The sequence below is a fragment of the Lithobates pipiens genome, unplaced genomic scaffold (assembly GCF_037356315.1).
Source record: "Lithobates pipiens isolate NorthernLeopardFrog02 unplaced genomic scaffold, aLitPip1_a1.2 Scaffold_8, whole genome shotgun sequence".
In the NCBI taxonomy this organism is placed as follows: Eukaryota; Metazoa; Chordata; class Amphibia; order Anura; family Ranidae; genus Lithobates; species Lithobates pipiens.
In genome coordinates this window covers 67,139,737-67,159,221 of record NW_027507903.1, presented here as the reverse complement: position 1 = coordinate 67,159,221, position 19,485 = coordinate 67,139,737, and positions in this window count along the sequence as shown.

Sequence of the window (19,485 nt, the reverse complement as noted above, 5' to 3'; positions counted from 1 at the left end):
CTTTTCAGTTCGTTTCCGAACGACCGTTCGTCAACCAGACATGTTGCAGAATCGGAGGAGATAACGTGTTATTTATTATTGGCCTTGGAGTTATTGCTTTGACATTTTTTTTGTGTTGAATAATGATTTGATTTGGTATATTTTCTATATTTTTGGATGCATAGAATGCACTTTTTGGTTAAGTTCTATTGGCAGAGAGCATGTCTAATTTTTTTTTTTTAATGCACAATAAAAAAATTGTGGAGAATAATACTTGGCTATGTGTTTTACTTCAAATTACAGTTTGAGAGTAGGTAGTTGCATTTTAAAAAATACAATGTAAAATGAACAAGGGACACCAACACAGTTGTATCTTTGATCTTAAAAACTACAGAATAATGGTGTTGTGGTAACTTGCCCAAATAAAAAAAAATAATAAAAGCATAATATTTTTTCTTGATATCACTAGAAAAAAAAAAAAAAGCCTTTGAAAATTTGTTTCCAATAACTCCATCAGTATCACCAGCAAAGCAGCTTCATTATTATCCCATTAACCACTTGGGATCCGCGCTATTGCCAAATGACGGCATTAGCGCGGACCTACTTTTCCTATTGACGTCGTCCCGTGTACGAGCGGCCTGCACGCCCCCTGAGGGGCGCGTGCGGCGCGCTCTGTGATCGGCGAGTCCATGAGACTCGCCTGATCACCGATCCCGACCCCTTATCACGTGATCAGCTGTCAGCCAATGACAGCTGATCATGTGATAGAACGGAGCCGGTAATCGGCTATTATTCCTGTCAGCGCGAGGAGAAAAAAAAAAGCCGATCACCGGCGGCCATGATCGGGACATCAGTCCCGATCATGGCCAGCAATACAAGCGACCACCTGCCCCCTGCCAGTGCCCACCTGCCCCCTGCAGTGCCATCCTGAATAAAAGTAAGTGCCCCCCGTCAGTGCCACCCAGCAGTGCCCACAGTGCCACCCACAGTGCCACCCACAGTGCCACCCAGCAGTGCCACCCACAGTGCCCACAATCTGCCTCAAAGGTGCTGCACCCCAGTGCCGCACATCAGTGCCCAGCAGTGCCACCCATCAGTGCCCAGCAGTGCCGCCCATCAGTGCCCAGCAGTGCCACCTATCAGAGCCACCTATCAGTGCCACCTATCAGTGCCCATCAGTCCCATCTATCAGTGGTACCTATCAGTGCCCATCCGTGCCACCCATCCGTGCCACTTATCCGTGCCACCCATCCGTGCCATCTTATCTGTGCCCATCAGTGCCGCCTTATCTGTGCCCATCGGTGCCGCCTTATCTGTGCCTATTAGTGCCGCCTTAACTATGCCTATCAGTGCCCACCAGTGCAGCCTATCAGTGCCCACCAATGCAGCCTATCAGTGCCCACCAATGCAGCCCATCAGTGCCCACCAATGCAGCCCATCAGTGCCCACCAATGCAGCCCATCAGTGCCCACCAATGCAGCCTATCAGTGCCGCCTAATCAGCGCACTTCAATGAAGGAGAAAAATTACCCGTTTGCAAAATGTTATAACAAACTATTAAAACATGATTTTTTTTTTTTTGCATCTTTTTTTGTTTGTTTAGCAAAAAATAAAACTCCGAGCTGTAACTAAATACCACCAAAAGAAAGCTCTATTTGTGGGAAAAAAATGATAAAAATTTCATTTGGGTACAGTGTTGTATGACCGCGCAATTGTCATTCAAATTGCATCAGCGCTGAAAGCTGAAAATTGGTCTGGGACTGAGGGGGGTTTAAGTGCCCAGTAAGCAAGTGGTTAAAGAAGAAGAGAATGTGCGCTGCATTTCAATATTTCATAATTTGCCACGTCACAAATGTTAATTCTCCATTCCGACCGCTTTTGCGACGTCCTTGCTTCCGAGCATGCGTGTTTGTACTTTGGACTTTTGTCTGACGGACTTGTGTACACACACTCGGAAAATCCGACAACACACATTTGTAAATGGAAAATTTGAAAACCTGCTAGCCAACATTTGTTGGCGGAAAGTCCAACAACGTACACACCGTTGGATTTACCAACAACATCCTATCATTGAACATTTTCCTTCGGAAAGTCCGATCGTGTGTATGCGGCTTTAGGCCTCTGGCACATGATACTCCTGTTTGAGCATCTACTTTTTCAGATGTCATTTCAGTTTTTTTTTTTGTATTTGCACATTTTCTTGCAATTTTGCAAATTTTTCACGCAAATTTATTCTCATGTTTTTGTTCTGTACAATATGCAAATAGACATTAGCATGCATTTGTGCGCACTTGCGTGCATAAGGAGTTAATTACTGACCAAAAATGCAGATTTAAAAAAAAATAAACATTTTACTGAACAATGCACGGCGCTTGTGTGCATAGGCACATAACAATTAATGGGCTGTATTTTAGCTCGGTAAAAAAAAAACCTGTACTAAGCTTTCAAGTTGCAGTGTGCAAGAGGCCTCAGAGATCTTTTTTATTCTGCCTCTGGTTGTAATGTCACATTTTGTAACATTATATCCTACTGAGGATTATAAAAACTGAAGAGTGCAAAACCCAGTGCAGCTGTGCATGGTAGCCAATTAGCTTCTAACTTAAGCTTGTTCAATGAGGCTTTGAGAAAAAAAACAGAACCTAGCCCATGTGTGAGTATCGGTCGGCTTCTGTTGGACTAGCCTGCTGGAAAACAAGCAGTCGACCGGCTCTTGATCAGCACTCTCAGCCAATGGCTAAATTTTAGGATAGATGAACTGACCACATATTTAACCCACTTCCACAATTCCAACTTCTTAGTTCTAAGGGAGTGTAAAGCCTTATACACACAATCCTATGCATTAAGGTGAAAAAACACCTTGCAGTCACCGACCCCTCCAGCCCCCCCTTTTTACTTACCTGAGCCCCAAATTTCCATTGGCGCTTCCCCACCATCCCTCTCTCAATGGGTTACCGGCTCTTCATTGGATAGATTGATAGCAGAACAGCCATTGGATCCTGCTGTTGTCAATCAAATGCAGTAACGCAGGCGCTGGAGGGAAAGGCTGAGTCCTGCATTTGGCATCTATGGACGCCGAATGCTGAACTTGGGAGTGCGTCCACAAGGTAATCTCCTCGGAAGAGCGCTTCTCCAAAGGGGCTATCTAGGAAGCATCTTCCTATGGGGCACTCGGTGGAAGGGAAAAGCGCTGGCGAGGGACCAAAAAGAGGAGGAACAAGGTTGCTCTGTGCAAAACATGTTTGTTATTTTAATTTAAAAAAAAAAACAAATTGCACCTTTAATATCGCTTTATGTATTTGAATCATGAACCTGTTTCATTCTTGGTCTCTGGTAGACAAAGGTTCGGAGTTTTCCATGCCTTTGTGACTGTTTGCTTAGCACCCGTGGTAATCTGCAAGAGTAAGTTAGAATGCGACCTCCTAAGTTTCCCAGTGCCTTTGAGAACTATAGTACGATCAGGAGAAAGGGCTTTCCCAAATAGTATCAACAGCATCCCAAATACTTCCACCCAATACTTGTTAATGAAATGGCAGGACCACCAGATAAGGAGGTGTGTGCAAACTTCACTACAGCCATAGAAACAGGCTGAGGAATAATGAGATATAAATTTGACTACACAAGCTGGATCGAAGTGCCAGTGGGAAAGAACTTTAAATGAGGCTTTCGAAGGCTTTTATGTTCTGTGAGCAAGATTTAGTAGAGATAATTACACTTCTAAACACTTTTTTGCCTAAGTTGATTTTCTGAGCCAAGCAGCAAAATAATTACTTTTGTATCTCCCAGCCCCATAGAAATCGACAGGGCCAAACTGTACTTGTATGGACATCAGGCCAAGAAGCTGGTGGACGGGTGGCAACAATATCAAAGTCCTTAGAGAAAGAACTAGGTAAGTAGGACAATTTGGTGGGTGGGGACTACAGCTGCTTAGGGGGTTTGGGACAAAAGCTTAAGGGAATTTTGTAGGAAGGTTTCCCTGTCTTTTAAAAAGTAGAGTTACCCCTTAAAATGTGCTGCCAGACTCCTGGTATTGTTCTTTATAGAAATGTACTTTACTTATTCTTTCCACGTTATTTTAGCGACCTTCTCACATGTAAATTTAACACTTCAGGACTCCTTTAATTAATTTTCTGTAAGGATCTATTTCTGGGCATATTAAAAAGTGCCTAAAAACACTTGTTCACTCAAGTCTATAGGCTGATTAGCCATTACCTTTACACTTTTTTTAGCATGTTTTATAAAGGGCTTTAGAGCCCTGGGGAGAAATGCACTATAAATAATAACACTATTATTATTATTATTATTATTATTATTATTATTATTATTACTCTCATTCTGGTTCTTTATTGTAGCCGTAGGAACCCATAACACTTTAGCCACATTATAATCATTAAATCACTTCCCAAGTACCCATAGTTTTAAATTCTAGAAAAGTACTTGTTTCTGCAACATTGATCACTTTACACTGCTCCTGAACAATTAGAGTAATTCTGAAACAATGAAGGAAGACAAAATGAGTCAATATCTTCTAAAGTGGATGTTAAATATTTTACATGAAAGCGCTGATATATGCACCATCTTTCAGCTGCTGGAGCATTAAAGTCAGATTAAAATTTACAGTTCTGCTGAGCCTAAAAAACTTCATCATGAGCTTAAATACCAGTAACAAGGGTATCATTATCCTCATTAAAAGTGATAGCCATCTCTGCTTCCATGGCTCTCTATTCAAAGTTTTGTTGAGGTAGAGTGGGTACTGTTCTTCGCAGAATTTTTCACATGAGCCAGAGGCTATTTGCCCAACAACTGAGTGAGCTGAAGCTCTAGGCTGTCACATTTCATTTCCGTTCATTTACTTGGCTTGCACATGCATATGTATCCAGTATAGCATAACTCTAAAGCCATTACTCAGGCTGCAAGTGCTATACTGTTATATTGTTTGTGAAGTTTTATAAATCAGTTGGCTCAGACATTGTGACTTTTAGCTGAGAGGCAATATTTGCTGACATGTGCATTTCAAAGACTACCATGAACACTAAATTAAAGTACAACTACTTTGACAATATATCCTCCACATTGTTCAGCCAGTCTTTAGGAGCCTATAATAGAACCAAGTTTAATATAGTTGGTACCACTCACTAACCTTGCAAAACTTCTGCACTAATCAGGGGTAGAGTGACACAAAAAGAAGGTTGGTTTTGCTGCCCTGGTATTTAAAACCACCTTTAAAACCAGTACTTACTGTCAAATTCTGGATGCTGTATATGAATTTAGGCTGTAGACAAGGCAGGGACTGTCAGACTTTGGGCAACCTATTATGCCTTATGGTCCAATAAATAAATAGAAAATCCTCAATAAACAGTACACCAGTGGCGGCCTGTCCATATGGGGCACCACCCCCCCCAATCCATGCACCCGGCCCCTAATTTACATGCAGGGTGCCGGACGCATGAATTCCAATGGTTTGTTTTTTCAAGCACACTATTAGAGCCTGAGGCTCTAATTGGCTTCAAAAATGGGTGGGCTCGGGGTGCAGAGCGCTGCGCCCCGAACCCACCCAGTTGTGTGACAATAGCGAATTAACATTGTCTTCCTGATTCTCCTCCCAGAAAATCAGGAAGCAGTTCCTGTGACCCGATTACCGCGGGTGGCAGTGGGGGTTTTCGATCGCTGCATTCACATCCATCTCTGGAGGGGGGTGGGGCAATTGGTGTTAATTTGCCACCCCCACCCAATATATTAAGCACTGGCCACCACTGCAGTACACCTGCACAGTTATATTAACTATGTTATTAATATTATTTAGAAAATATACTGTACAGTTTGCAGAGCGCTTTACAAAATCAAAAGTTAAAGTTACAATACAATTTAATACAGAAAGTTTCAGAGGGTCCTCCTCAGGAGCTTTTACAATCTGTACCTTAGGTGTGCACCTTACACCCCATAAAACTTCACCCAAGTACACAGAGCAAATGTAGCATGCTCTCTCCTTCCCTGGCTGCTTTTACCAGCAACTCCCTGCTGTCAAAATAACAGCCAGGACTTGCTGTGTAAATATAGCAGCCTTCTATAGACAATGCTGTCAAAATAGACCTCCTGAATAGTGCTTGTAAACACTGTTCATTAGCATTATTGTTACTTTATATTTACCCTTATTCATTCATCTGGATCAAATAGGTGAGCATCAATTTCATAATGTCAGTTAAAGCATCCTAACACCTTACCTAAAGTTTTTTTTTTCCCTTGATAAAATATGTTGCTTTTCAGCTCCTTATTAAATTGTATCTAGTGCCAAAATTTAAAATAATATATACATTTATGTATTGTATCTCAGTTATCTCTAGCCCGCTCTTAACAATTTGAATTATCTTCACATCCTTGAATTTCACGTAATCACTATACCATGTTAGTAGGCACTGCGGTGTCACACATTCCACAAAGCCTGCCTTCTAAACTACAGAAGTGCTGAGATAAGGTGTTTTTGGGAAGTGGAGTCAGTACAGGAATCACTGCTTACAGGCAGCAAGGTACTATGGGATCAGTAGTCCTTAGTATATTAAAAATAAACAGCAGAGTAGAAATTGCAAAGCATGCATGAAATCCAGAAAGTTATGGAAAGAGATGGCCAGCAAACAAAACAGGCAGCTCTCACAATATGAAAGGGCATTTTTCAAGTAAGCCAATATTTGACTATCAAATATAACTATTGTCTGTTTTGCTATTACAGTGTTGATGTTATAAAATTAAAGTGTATGCTATGACCATACAATGCCGTTAAAGCTTAGTTAGCCTTAATTACCCCCCGCCCCCCCCAAACATATACACCCCATTTAACACACCTGCTCCCCATTCACACCTGAGACCTTGTAACACTAACGAGTCACATGACACTGGGGAGGGAAAATGGCTAAATGGGCCCAATTTGGACATTTTCACTTTGGGGTGTACTCACTTTTGTTGACAGCGGTTTATACATTAATGGCTGTGTGTTGAGTTATTTTGAAGGGACAGCAAATTTACACTGTTATACAAACTGTACACTCATTACTTTACATTGTAGCAAAGTGTCATTTCTTCAGGGTTGTCACATGAAAAGATATAATAAAATATTTACAAAAATGTGAGGGGTGTACTCACTTTTGTGAGATACTGTATGTTTGTTTGTATATATTTTGTCCAGAGATTGGATAGAAAGTAAAAATTATTTTTGCAAGTCAATATCACCAAAAGTTTTGTTTGTCCTGGAAAAAAATGTATATATTAGTTTGTTGTCTTAAGAAATTACAAAGTTATTATTGAATAAAGAGATTCTTATTAGGAATGTAAAAATTGCTCTTGTCCATTAGAGGTATATGGGTCTATATACTACTCTGTATGTAGGCTACTCTTGAGGAAGTCCATTGGATGAAACGTATTAAGGGGCGGATCACATGTCAGGCACTACCAGAGAACCCAGATGCAGCCATTCCCGCTCGGTGACATAGCAGCGCTGATTGGAAACTCGTGATACTGGTGCAGTTCAGCACTTTAAACTGTGCATGTTCTGTATTATATTTTAACCACTTCATGCCCTACCTATTTTCAATTCATCATTTCGGGTGAATGTCATATGACGTCCTCCTGGGAATAAGTCATGCTGCTGTGCGATCTGACCGATGACTGATCAGTGTATGGGCTCACTGCCTGTACCATGTGATTGCTGTATCCAATCAGCAGATAACATGTAAATTGTAAACAATGGAGGGTTTCCTTTCATGCAATCCATCGCATAAAATTGTGTTGCTAGCTGTGACTGGTCACAATGATCACATGGCACAGACAGGGCCAATCACAGCCCATCCATCTTTACCATGTGATTAGCTGTGGCCAAGCTGTGACAGCTAATCACAATAATACGCACTGAATGAATCAGTTTCATTCAGTAAAAATGGTTGCTTATACCAATTAAATTCACTGGTAAAGCAAATAATGTGTAAAAAAATAAAAAAAATAAAAAATCCTAATTACTTCCCTTGAGTGGTACAGTGTTACTATGGTAACACTGTATTGCTCTGGTCACAGTGTGTTAAAAAAAAAAAGAAAAAAATATTTAAAAATAAATAAAAAGGAATAGAAAAAAATATATATTTTTATTTTTTTACATACTGCCACCAGCCAGTGTCCCTGATCACCATCACACCAGTTATATGATGATGCTGTACTGCACTGGTGACAGTATGTGAAAAAAAAAAACTGTGAAAAAAAAAATTCTAATATCTTAATTATTCAAAAAAATTGTGACAAAAAAATGACAACTTCAAAAAGCTTGCCATGATTCTTAATAAATACCTTGGACTGCCTACTTTCCAAAGATTTCGTTTTCCATTTCGTTTAGTTATATTCGTTAACTTCCTTAAATTCGTTTTCGGATTTCGTTTAGTTTTCTACCGAATTCGAAAAATCGGCCACATTCGAAAATATTTCAACCAAATTCGAAAATATTTCTACCGGATTCGAAATGATTTCAACATGATTTGACATTATTTCAACCACATTCGAAAATATTTTGTGACCCGAATTTAGGGCCATGTATCTCGGGGTCACTTGGTGCTAGAAACTCCATATTTGGATATGTTGTAGTGCTAGTACTATTGTGTTTGCATACCAAATTTGGGGTTTCTAGCTATAAGTGACCCAGAGATATGTGGCCCCAAAATCGGGTCGCAAAATGTCATTCTCTGCTCTAATAACTAATAACATTTTGCGACCCGATTTTGGGGCCACATATCTCGGGGTCACTTATAGCTAGAAACCCCAAATTTGGTATGCAAACACAATAATACTACCACTACAACATATCCAAATATGAAGTGTCTAGCACCAAGTGACCCCGAGATACATGGCCCTAAAGTCGGGTCATAAAATATTTTCGAATGCGGTTGAAATAATGTCGAATCATGTTGAAATCATTTCGAATGCAGTTGAAATAATGTCGAATCATGTTGAAATAATTTCGAATGCGGTTGAAATAATTTCGAATCATGTCGAATTCATTCGAATTCATTCGTTATATTTCTTTCGTATTCGTTGTAATTTGTTATTTTTTTATTCGGACATTCGGATGCATCCGAATGTCCGAAAGATGCAAAATTCGGCCGAATTTCGATTCGTTACGAAACGAATTGCACAAGCCTAATCTGTTCTGACCTGGCATTTTCGGGCATCAAGAAATTAGATAGGCAATCAGTACATCAGGATTGATCAATCCTGATGAAATAGTGAAAGCTATTGTCAGTCAACTTAAACTCTACCTACATCATGTTATTGCAAAAAATAAAAAAATAAACATTTGCTTTGAAATATAGATTTGTATGAAGTTTTTAAACACTTTGTTGTTTTTAATTATTTATCTTAATTCTCTATTCTAAAAAACTTTTTTTATATCATGTGACCAACACAGCACCAATCAATTCTGTGCAGACACAGATTCATACATTAGCAGAGTACTATAAACTCCTCCCTCTGAACATTCCCTAAGGACTGGAAAGACCTGAGAAAGGTCATGTGACATCTATATAGCAACGATTAAATAAGGTACTCAGATGATTTTATTTTATGTTAAAATGAATACAGTGGCATGAGCTTTATACATAAATAGAAGGGTTTATAATTAAACATTGGGAGTTATTTACTAAAGGAAAACCCACTTTGCACTGAAACTGCACTTGGAAGTGCAGTGACTGTAGATCCGAGGGGGACATGCAAGGAAAATAAAAAACGGCATTTTAGCTTGCACATGATTGGATGATAAAATCAGCAGAGCTTCCACTCATTTCAGATCTACCCCTTAGATTGAGAGCAACTGCACTTGAAAGTGTACTTTCAGTGCAAAGTGGATTTGCCTTTCGTAAATAACCCCCATTGCATGTTTAGTATCACTTTAAGCTCAGTTAGCATTTCTGATTGTTCCCTATAACAAAGCAAATATTTACTTTTTAGTTAGGACTGAATATTTTAATTATTGTAAGAGCCTATTTATGAGTGTTCTCTTTAACTAGCACCATCTCCTAAACCCGACAGTGAAACTTCACCTAACCCTAATTCCCATACACACGGGCTGAATATTGGACAAAGTACATTCTGTCCAACATTCGGCACTGTGCACAGGTCCTTGTTTGACAGAGGCCGATCTCACAACCGGCTTCTGTCAAACAAGCATGCTGGAAAAACAGCAGCCGATCATCAACCAACGCTTGCAGCCAATGGCTTTGTGGTGGGGGGGAGGGGTTTCAGTCCCCCCTCTTAGAACACAATAGCACACCAGGAAATTTTCTGTACTAACATCAAATAGTTAGTACAAAGACCTCCTTGTGAGCTACTCTGTTATGTTTTTTTTCCTTAAAATAAAAAAATTGTGTTTACCAGGCTTAAAACTGAACTCAATTCAACTTACCGAAAATATCTACATTTATATAGATAAAGGTGATGATTCCGCTAATTACACTTCAGTATAAATATATCCTTTTAGGAAAAATAACATTGAATGAAGATATAGATGTATAATATTCCTCAAGTAGAAGAAAAGTAGGATATTGAGTTTGATCTAGTAACGTTGGCAAAGTTAAAACTTATTCTCAATAATGGCTTATTCGATAGTTATTATCACAGGGATTTCACGAGATAGTCATCCAAAGAACTGGGGAATAGAATTGAAATAGCTATAATAAATCTGAATCACTCCTACAACTATTTCAAAGTTTTAGACTCAACTCCTAAAAATAAAGAAAAATTATATATAATGAACAAAATTTTTTCTGACTGCACTGTATATTGAATAAATGAAATGCAGACTACCTCTGCTTGACATTACAGGAAGAAACAATACAGGCACAAATATAATGAATTTATGTATTCATTCATCGAATTATAATATACAAATTGTATCAGAGTTACATCTTTCTACCTAACCCAAATTACCATATATATTGGATGGTATTACAAAGTAAAAAAATCCACAACTATTTCCATCTTAGAAGCAGGCTATAAAAACAAAGTAATGCTTGTATATTCTGGGTGCTTCAGTCAATAATTCCATGTCCATGGATGCCAGGTACCAGCAGTTTGATGCACAGACTTCGTTAGCAAGGTGAAAGAAATATCAGTAATGCCACGTACACACGACCGGACTTTACAGCAGAAAAGGTCAGACGGACTTCCCAACGTACTTTCGGCGGAGTTCTGACAGACTTCCGAATGAACGGACTTGCCCACACATGAATAGACTAAGTCCGTTGGAAAGTCTGTTCGTTTTGAACATGATGACATAAGACGGGACTAAAAAAGGAAGTTCAATCGCCAGTAGCCAATAGCTGCCCTTGTGTCGTATTTGGTGCATCGGACCAGCATACAGATTAATGTTTTTTCTGATAGGAATTGAGTCCGTCAGACAGATTTGAAACATGTTCTAATTCTAGGTCTGTCTGATTTTTTTTTTAATGAAAAACAATCGGATTAGCCCACACACGATCGGATTGTCCGACGGACTGATTCCGTCGAACCTAGTCTGCTGGAAAGTCCGGTCGTGTGTATGCGGCATAAGAATGACTGTTTCAGATGTGTTTTAATTAGTATGCTTTCCAATTCAATGGGGGAGATCTACTAAAACTGGAAAGTGCAAAATTTGGTGCTGCTCTGTATAGAAACCAATCAGCTTCCAGGTTTTTTGTCAAAGCATCAAAGGTTAACTGAACAAGCTGAAGTTAGAAGCTGAATGGCTACCACGCACAGCTGCACCAAATTTTGCACTCTCCGGTATTAGTAAATCAACCCCAATGTCTGTAGGCAAAATGGTTCAAATGTCATTCATTAGAAGTTTAAGAGGGTGAGATGGGATCATATTCTATACCACAGAAGTCACACAAGTCCTGCACTAGATGCCCATAAAATAGTAGTCAGACAAGTGATTTACCTAATCCTACCATGCCTGCTCTCTATGCAAGCATAGATTAAAGCTGATATCTGATTGGAGACAAAGTTACACTGGCAGTGGGTCATGGGATGTCCCCACCATAAACCCTCTCCCCCGGCACTGCAAAGGTCAACTGTTCATTTTGTCTAAGAGGACTGAAATAAGGTGAAATACTGAAATATCTTTTGAAGGGTGGGCTCCCCCCAGGAATACCTGCCCTTAATCTATCCATTATTATATATTATATATGTTCTCCAACTTTGGTGACTCTCAAAATTTACAGTTAGGACTGCAGTACACCGGGTTGCCCTGACTTGACCTCTGCAGCTTACGTATGTATTTGCAAATGTGTGCAAACTAAACCTCTTGTTTTAACGTGAACACGTTACACAGGGTTAATTTGGTTTGTTGCAGGCTGGCCGGTAAGTGAGCTAGGAATTTTTGTTTGCTGTTTTTCGACAGGTGAAATACTGACCTTATTCTTGCTTCTGTAGACTTCCTCACTGTTGCATGTCCAGTGCCTCAAAGCTGCTTCTCTTTACTGTCCAACTGGTCACAGTTTTTCAATGTCTCATCAGAAATGGATAAATGGAAAAGCTTCCAATGGCGATATTTATTCTGGTGACAACTCTCTAAGATAGGATTTCTTAATTTGGAGCGATTTCCTTCGAATGCCGAGTACACACGCTCGGTCAGCTAAAGACAGATGAGAGCTGTTGGTCGGAAAATGCTACAGTGTTTATGCTCCATGGACTTTTGCTGGCCGAATTCCCGCCAGCAAAAAATTGATCGCAGGGTCTGAATTTTTCAGAAAAAGTTCAGATCGGAAATTCCGATCGTCTGTAGCAAGTCCGACGCACAAAATTCCTACACATGCTTGGGAACAATTCAAGGCATGCTCTGAAGCATTAACCTTCATTTTCTCAGCTCGTTGTAGTGTTGTACATCACCGCGTACCATCCAAGATTTTTCCAACTAAAATCCGCTGGCGTGTACGCGGCATTAGTTCTGCTATGTCTGTACGTCAAGGCACAAAGGGAAATCTTCCCAATGGAACACAGATGGAAAAAAAAAAAAACAGACAAGGGTTTTAGCAGTTCCCTACTCCATCCAAAATTAATAAAAACAAAATCGACCTTAGATACACTTTAAAAGCAGCAGATAGAGCTTTCACATATTGCTCACATCTGTTTGTACTTGACATTGGAGTTGCCCTTCAAGTGAACATGGGAAAATAGATTTCAACAGTGCGTTCTATCACACCTTGCTCCAAGGATTTGTTCTCACTAAACTCAACTGAAAATGATTGCAGCATCAAGTAAGATTTAACATGTGCTGCCTTGTCATTTTCACACATGTTGCAATGAGATTTTATCCCCATTCATTTCAATTATAAAACTCAATTCAGTTTGAAAAACCATGAGGATGAAGGATATTTCCCACCTCTATTATAATTTGACACTACAGTTCTTCGTGCCGTTTTTTTTTCTCATCAATAAAAACAGCTAAAGCTATAGGCAGTAGCTTTTAGATGGTTAATTAAAGAACTTAATATGCACTTAAAAAAAAAAAAACATTGATGTTTCTTTCAAAGGCAAACTACAAATCTACTTATGAATTAGCATTTCTGCAGACTTATATTTTCCCTTGACTAACAGACAAACTTTTTTTTTTTTTAGCATCTTATATAAGAGCAAGAGTTATTTGGCAGAGCAGTGACAGATATTTTAATCCTTGCAAAGTCTGCCTGTAATCTAAGCAGTGTCATGCTGAAAGAAAGGTTACTTTCTCAAAGCTTGGTTATTCAGACAAGAGAAAAAAAAATATTGATTGGTTCAGGACTTGATTGTGCAAGGAATAAAAAAAAAAAAAAAAAAAATCAAGAGACTCTTTTCTTTTCTGATTAAGAGGCCTTCTGCTCCTTCTCGGAAATAATAGAAAAAACTCAGATTTCAAGAGACAAGTGTATATAATGGCTATGTGTGGTAGTGTGGTGTAAAAACCCTTGATTACCCAAGTTTTAACAAGTTACCTGATTAAACGACTTTTGTTCCTCACTTGACTATCAGCCACTGTAGAACATTAGTTGATTTGAAACTGTCCTCTGCTATCACCAACCATTAAAATGGAAGTAATGGAGCTTCTTTTCAAGATTGATTCTTGATTTGAGAAATTGTTAAGCATTTATGCTGTAGTGTAATGCTGTATGTTACTAGGTGTGAACGTCCTTTCTTTGCAACCTCGCTTTAGAGAAAATGACAAGTGAAGACAAGATCTTCTAAAATAATATACTGTAAAACCAAAGTGTGTTATAATAACATTAACTTTATCTATGCAAATAATAAAGGCAAGGTACCTACAAACATTCAATGGCAGCCAGCCGCACTTGCACGATCTGGCTGCCTATTTAGGAGGTAGAACCTGAATGCAAGCCGATTGCTTCATCGCCAAGGAGTACTTGGCCAGACCTTACCATAAAGGATCCACAGACATATGAATGCTCCTAGCTTAAGCTGTAAATTTTCAGACAGCGTAATCGTTCTCTTATATCTTTAAAGTGATACTAAAGACTTGTTTTTTTGTGTTTCAAAATAACAAACATGTTATACTTACCTGCTCTGTGCAGTGGGTTTGCAGAGAGCAGCCCAGATCCTCCTCCTACTGAGTGCCCCCACAGCTTTCTATGGGGGCACCTGAGCCACTGCTATGTATGTCCACCCAGACATGGAGGCATGGCTCGGCCCCACCTCCTCTCTCTCCTCATTGGCTCACTGACTTTGATTGACAGCAGTGGGAGCCAATGGTGTCAAGGGAGAGTCCCAGACAGCCGAGGCTCTCCTGCAACATCGCTAGATCGAGATGGGGCTCAGGTAAGTAGTAGGGGGGCTGCTGCACACAGAATAGAATGCATCAAGATAAAACATTTTCTGCCTTTAGAACCACTTAAAGCTTAAGCCACCATCTCCAACTAGCAATCAACACTTCAGGGCAAATGCCCCTCATATTTATTAACATGGAACTTTGTGTTTAGGGTATCAGCCTATTTTTTCTGCTACCACACTCTGTCAATCCCTCCATTGGCTGCCACTCACCCTACAAAATAAATTAAAAATACTAACAATAACTTACAACGCCAGCCACAAATTGTCCCTCAGCTACATCACTAGTCTAGTCTCAAATACCAACCAAATCATTCTCTTTGTTCCTCCCATGACCTCCTGCTCTCTAGTTCCCTTGTCACCTACTCTCATGCTCGCCTCCAGGACTTCTCCCGAGCTTCTTCCACCCTCTGGAACTCCCTACTCCAATCTGTTTGACTATCTCCTACTCTATCTACTTTCAGGTGATCCCTGAAAACGTATCCCTTCAGAGAAGCTTACTCTGCCTCCACCTAATAACTGTACTTTAATTTTCTCCATCAGCTCATCAGTTATTACCTTTTCTATCGCTTGACCCTTCCTTTTAGATTGTAAGCTTTAACAAGCAGGGCCCTCTGATTCCTCCTGTATTGAATTGTATTGTAACTGTACTGTCTGCCCTAACGTTAAGTGCTGCGCAAACTGTTGGCACTATATAAATCCTGTATAATAATTATAATATTACTAATGTAGCACTGACCCCCGATGGAGCTGCTGGTTTGAATTGGGCCTGCACTCTACCGCGAAACCCCACTAACTTGGCTCAATCCCCTTGGCACAGCTGTGGTGCAATGTAATACAGTACAATATAAAACAACGCAAAGTACCTGTATTATACCCTCAGGATCCACTGGCTCCACCTGGTGGGGAAAAACAGTACACCACACAACTGGATATTTAACCAGAAATATTGTTTACTGCGCAATATTTAAACAGGTGGTTACAGAAATTGTGCTGTCATCCCAACATAGGACAACAGCACGATATGTTCCACTATAAAACAATATAGACTGTGTAATTATATATACATATATAACCTGGGAGCTCCCCCTGCTTAAAAGCTATATGTGAGGCCTCACTTAAAGTACTTTATCCAGGGTCTTCTTTTCTTAACTAGCTAAAGTCACTCCTGTATTTGTAATCCAAAAAGTTCATGGAGGATTAAGCTGAAATGCTCCTGGTGCAACTCCAGTAACTTAATTACAATGCTTGAGGCACCAAGGTAGATAGGCCTCAAGCCTGCTAAGTGTCAGTTGCTCTGCTATGCCTCCGTGAAACTACAGGTTCCAGTGAGGCCTGTATGTGAGTCTAACTGCGTGCAAAGGTTAACAAACGGCAGGCTGTAACCCGCTCACCAACTGGATCAGAGTTCCGCCTGATCACTTTGGTCCGGTGACTCTAGCTTGCCTCTCCGTCAGACACTCTGTATGGCTTTGCTGAATCAATCCGGTTCTCTGATTCTCCACTGAGTGTCTCTGAACCTTTCAATCCAGCCACCGTCTTTCAGGCTCCAACAGTTCACCTCACAAACAAACAGGCTGGCGCTCTGCGATGGCTGTCGGCCACTGTCTCCCCAGGAAGCCTCCCCACAGATCCGCACAGGCAGGCATCGTGGTCCCAAGCGACCTAAAATGGCTGCTCTTGTCCCTTTTATCCCCTACCCAGCATGCACTGCGTAAGAGAGTGTTCATGGGTAGGTCACACGGACTCCTGGGTAACAAGGTCGACCTTCAGAATCCAAAAAAACAGTCACTTCCTGCTCAAGTCTTTAGGTTGTTCTGAGGTAATAATAAACAGGTACGTTACCCATATTTGATCACTAGATGGCTCTGGTATGAAACCACAGTAATGTCCATAAACCTTACATTAAGCATACATAACCACATCAATAGGCAAGGATGTCAGCGCTACACTAATAATATTAATAATACTATGATGCACTGCAAAGGATGCCTATCTGCTGCTTTCAAGTTGAACAAACCATTTCTATGGTAACATCACACGTATGCCTCAACATCAAGTTATTCCACCAATCTCTAATATTTGTCCTACCTCATTCAGACCTTCTGGGGATTCTAGAAAGAAAATTGATAAATTACTAATTCTCAATGCTGTTCTCCGTTCAAGTGTACTACCCAACTCACACACCCAAAACCCACATCACAGATGCAACCCTAAGCATTAATAGTTTTGAAGGCATCTAAAACAGCAGAAGAATTCTCAGAAGACATTTCAGCTGTTTCTGCAGGTTTGCTTGTGCACTAGGCAGCTGCTGACAAGCTATGCCAGCTATACTGGAGAGACAAGAGTGGAAAAACTCTTCTCCTGCTTTAAAAGTGTGCACAGCATGACAAATTGGAGAACTAAGACAGCAGTCACATATGGCAGGAGGATGCTCTGAAGGTCATTTGGGGCCACAAGGCATGGAAATAATCTTAGATAGTTGAGAAATATTTTTCTCTTGCTTCATAGTAGAAAAGGCCACGTGGAAAAAAACGAATGCCGCACAGAGAAATGTACTATACTAGTAATAATGAACTAAAGATCCATATCAAAATATTTTCTGATTTTATTATAACATCACCCGACTGAGTACTTAAAGAGGAACTGCAGTCTGCTCACATTATTTGTAATAAAAACATCTTTCCCATTCTGAAGCTTCCCTCCAACCACTTTGCATATTATTTTACATATACTGTGATTCTATACTTGCCAAATATGCTGCAGAAATCTCCCTCCACTGAGTCTGGCTGCATCCAATTTAACTGTGGGCAACTGAATAGGGTTGCCACCTTTTCTTCAAGTCAAACCCGAACACAGTAGCGGCACACAGCATTTTTTTTTTTTTTATAGTATAAACAAACTATACATATATTTAGCAATTAAATAACATTTCTAATCATATGAAGTTAATCACAAGTGTTCCCCTTTTACATCAGAGTCCACAGAGTTCCCCTTTTACATCCGAATCCACAGAGTTCCCCTTTTACATCCGAGTCCACAGAGTTCCCCTTTTACATCCGAGTCCACAGAGTTCCCCTTTTACATCCAAATCCACAGAGTTCCCCTTTTACATCAGAGTCCACAGAGTTCCCCTTTTACATCTGAACTTGAATAGTTCCCTTACAGTGTAAGGGGAGACTCTGCAGTCTCTTATGTAAGGAAGAACTCTGGGGACTCCAACATAAGGGATGCTCCAACACTGACAACTCTGATGTGAACACTGTGGCCTTTGGTGTAAAGGGGAACTCTGGGGTGCTCTGAGAACCCTGATTTACTTTAGTGTACTCACTCAGAGGCAGGAGAGAGAAGGATAGTAAGCTCACTCACGCCTTGACAGTCAGCACCTCTCATCCAGATTTATCTGAGGCTGGACTTCAAATTTCCATCCCCCACTTTCCTTTTTTGAGGCACAGCGCTGGGGATTGGAGTGTGAGCAGACAAAGAGGGGTAGGGGCGAGACAGAGAGGTGCAGATCGAGCCCTCTCTCCTCTCCTGTCTGTCTGTCTGTGTGTGTGGGGGGGGGGGGGGGGAGGGGTGCTGGCTTTGGGCAGTGTTAAAGAGAGTGTAACAGACACTCTCGGCTTAGACAACTGCAGCCAGCAACCTTTATTTATCCTTTCCTCTCAAGACTGTTAACACAGCTTTATTTGGCAAATGATTTGCAATTCTAACCATTTAGTTTTGAGATTTACAAAGTCCTACCACACACCACAGCCTGGTGGATAACACCATGTTCTCTGTTAAAGTGAAAAGAGGATTCCACCTTTTGCAAATATAAATAAATAAAAATCCATATTGAAGAGAAAAAAAATCTACTTTTTAAAGTGGAGTTAGGCCCCACCAGCAAAAAAATAAAAGTCAGCAGCTACACATACTGTAGCTGCTGACTTTTAATATTAGGACACATACCTGTCCTGTAATCCAGCGATGTCAGCACCCCAGCCAATGTTTCCATCGGCTCTTGTGTGCTGCTGCCATTGTCTGTAATGCCGCGTACACACGATCAGGCTATCCGGTGTACTTGATCCGACAGACAATCCGCCCATGTGTGCACTTTTTTTTTCCCAAAAGTCCTGCGGACTTAGAAAGTAGTTTTGACTCAAAAATTGTCTGTACACTAGCCCGCCGGACTTTTGAAATGAACGGATTTTCCCAAACACACAGCCTGGCCGGTCAGGAAGGGGGGTGGGGACGAGCGAGCGCCCCCCCCCCAGCCGTACCAGGCCGTGTGCCCTCAACATGGGGGGGTGCTTTGGGGAATGGGGCCCTGCAGCCCCCCACCCCACAGCACCTTGTCCCCATGTTGATGAGGACAAGGGCCTCTTCCCGACAACCCTTGGCATTGGTTGTCGGGGTCTGCGGGCGGGGGGCTTATCGGAATCCAGGAGCCCCCTTTAATAAGGGGACCCCCAGATACCGGCCCCCCACCTTATGTGAATGAGTATTGGGGTACAATGTACCCCTACCCATTCACCTGTGAAAAAAATTTAAATAAAACACAACACAACACAAGGTTTCAAAATAATTTATTGCACAGCTCCGGGGGTCTTCTTCTGTCTTGAGGGTCTTCCCGCCGGACTCCTCCGCTATCTTCTGCTAGCTCTTTTACTAGCAGATGTGCCCGCTTTCTTTTTCTTCGCCGCCT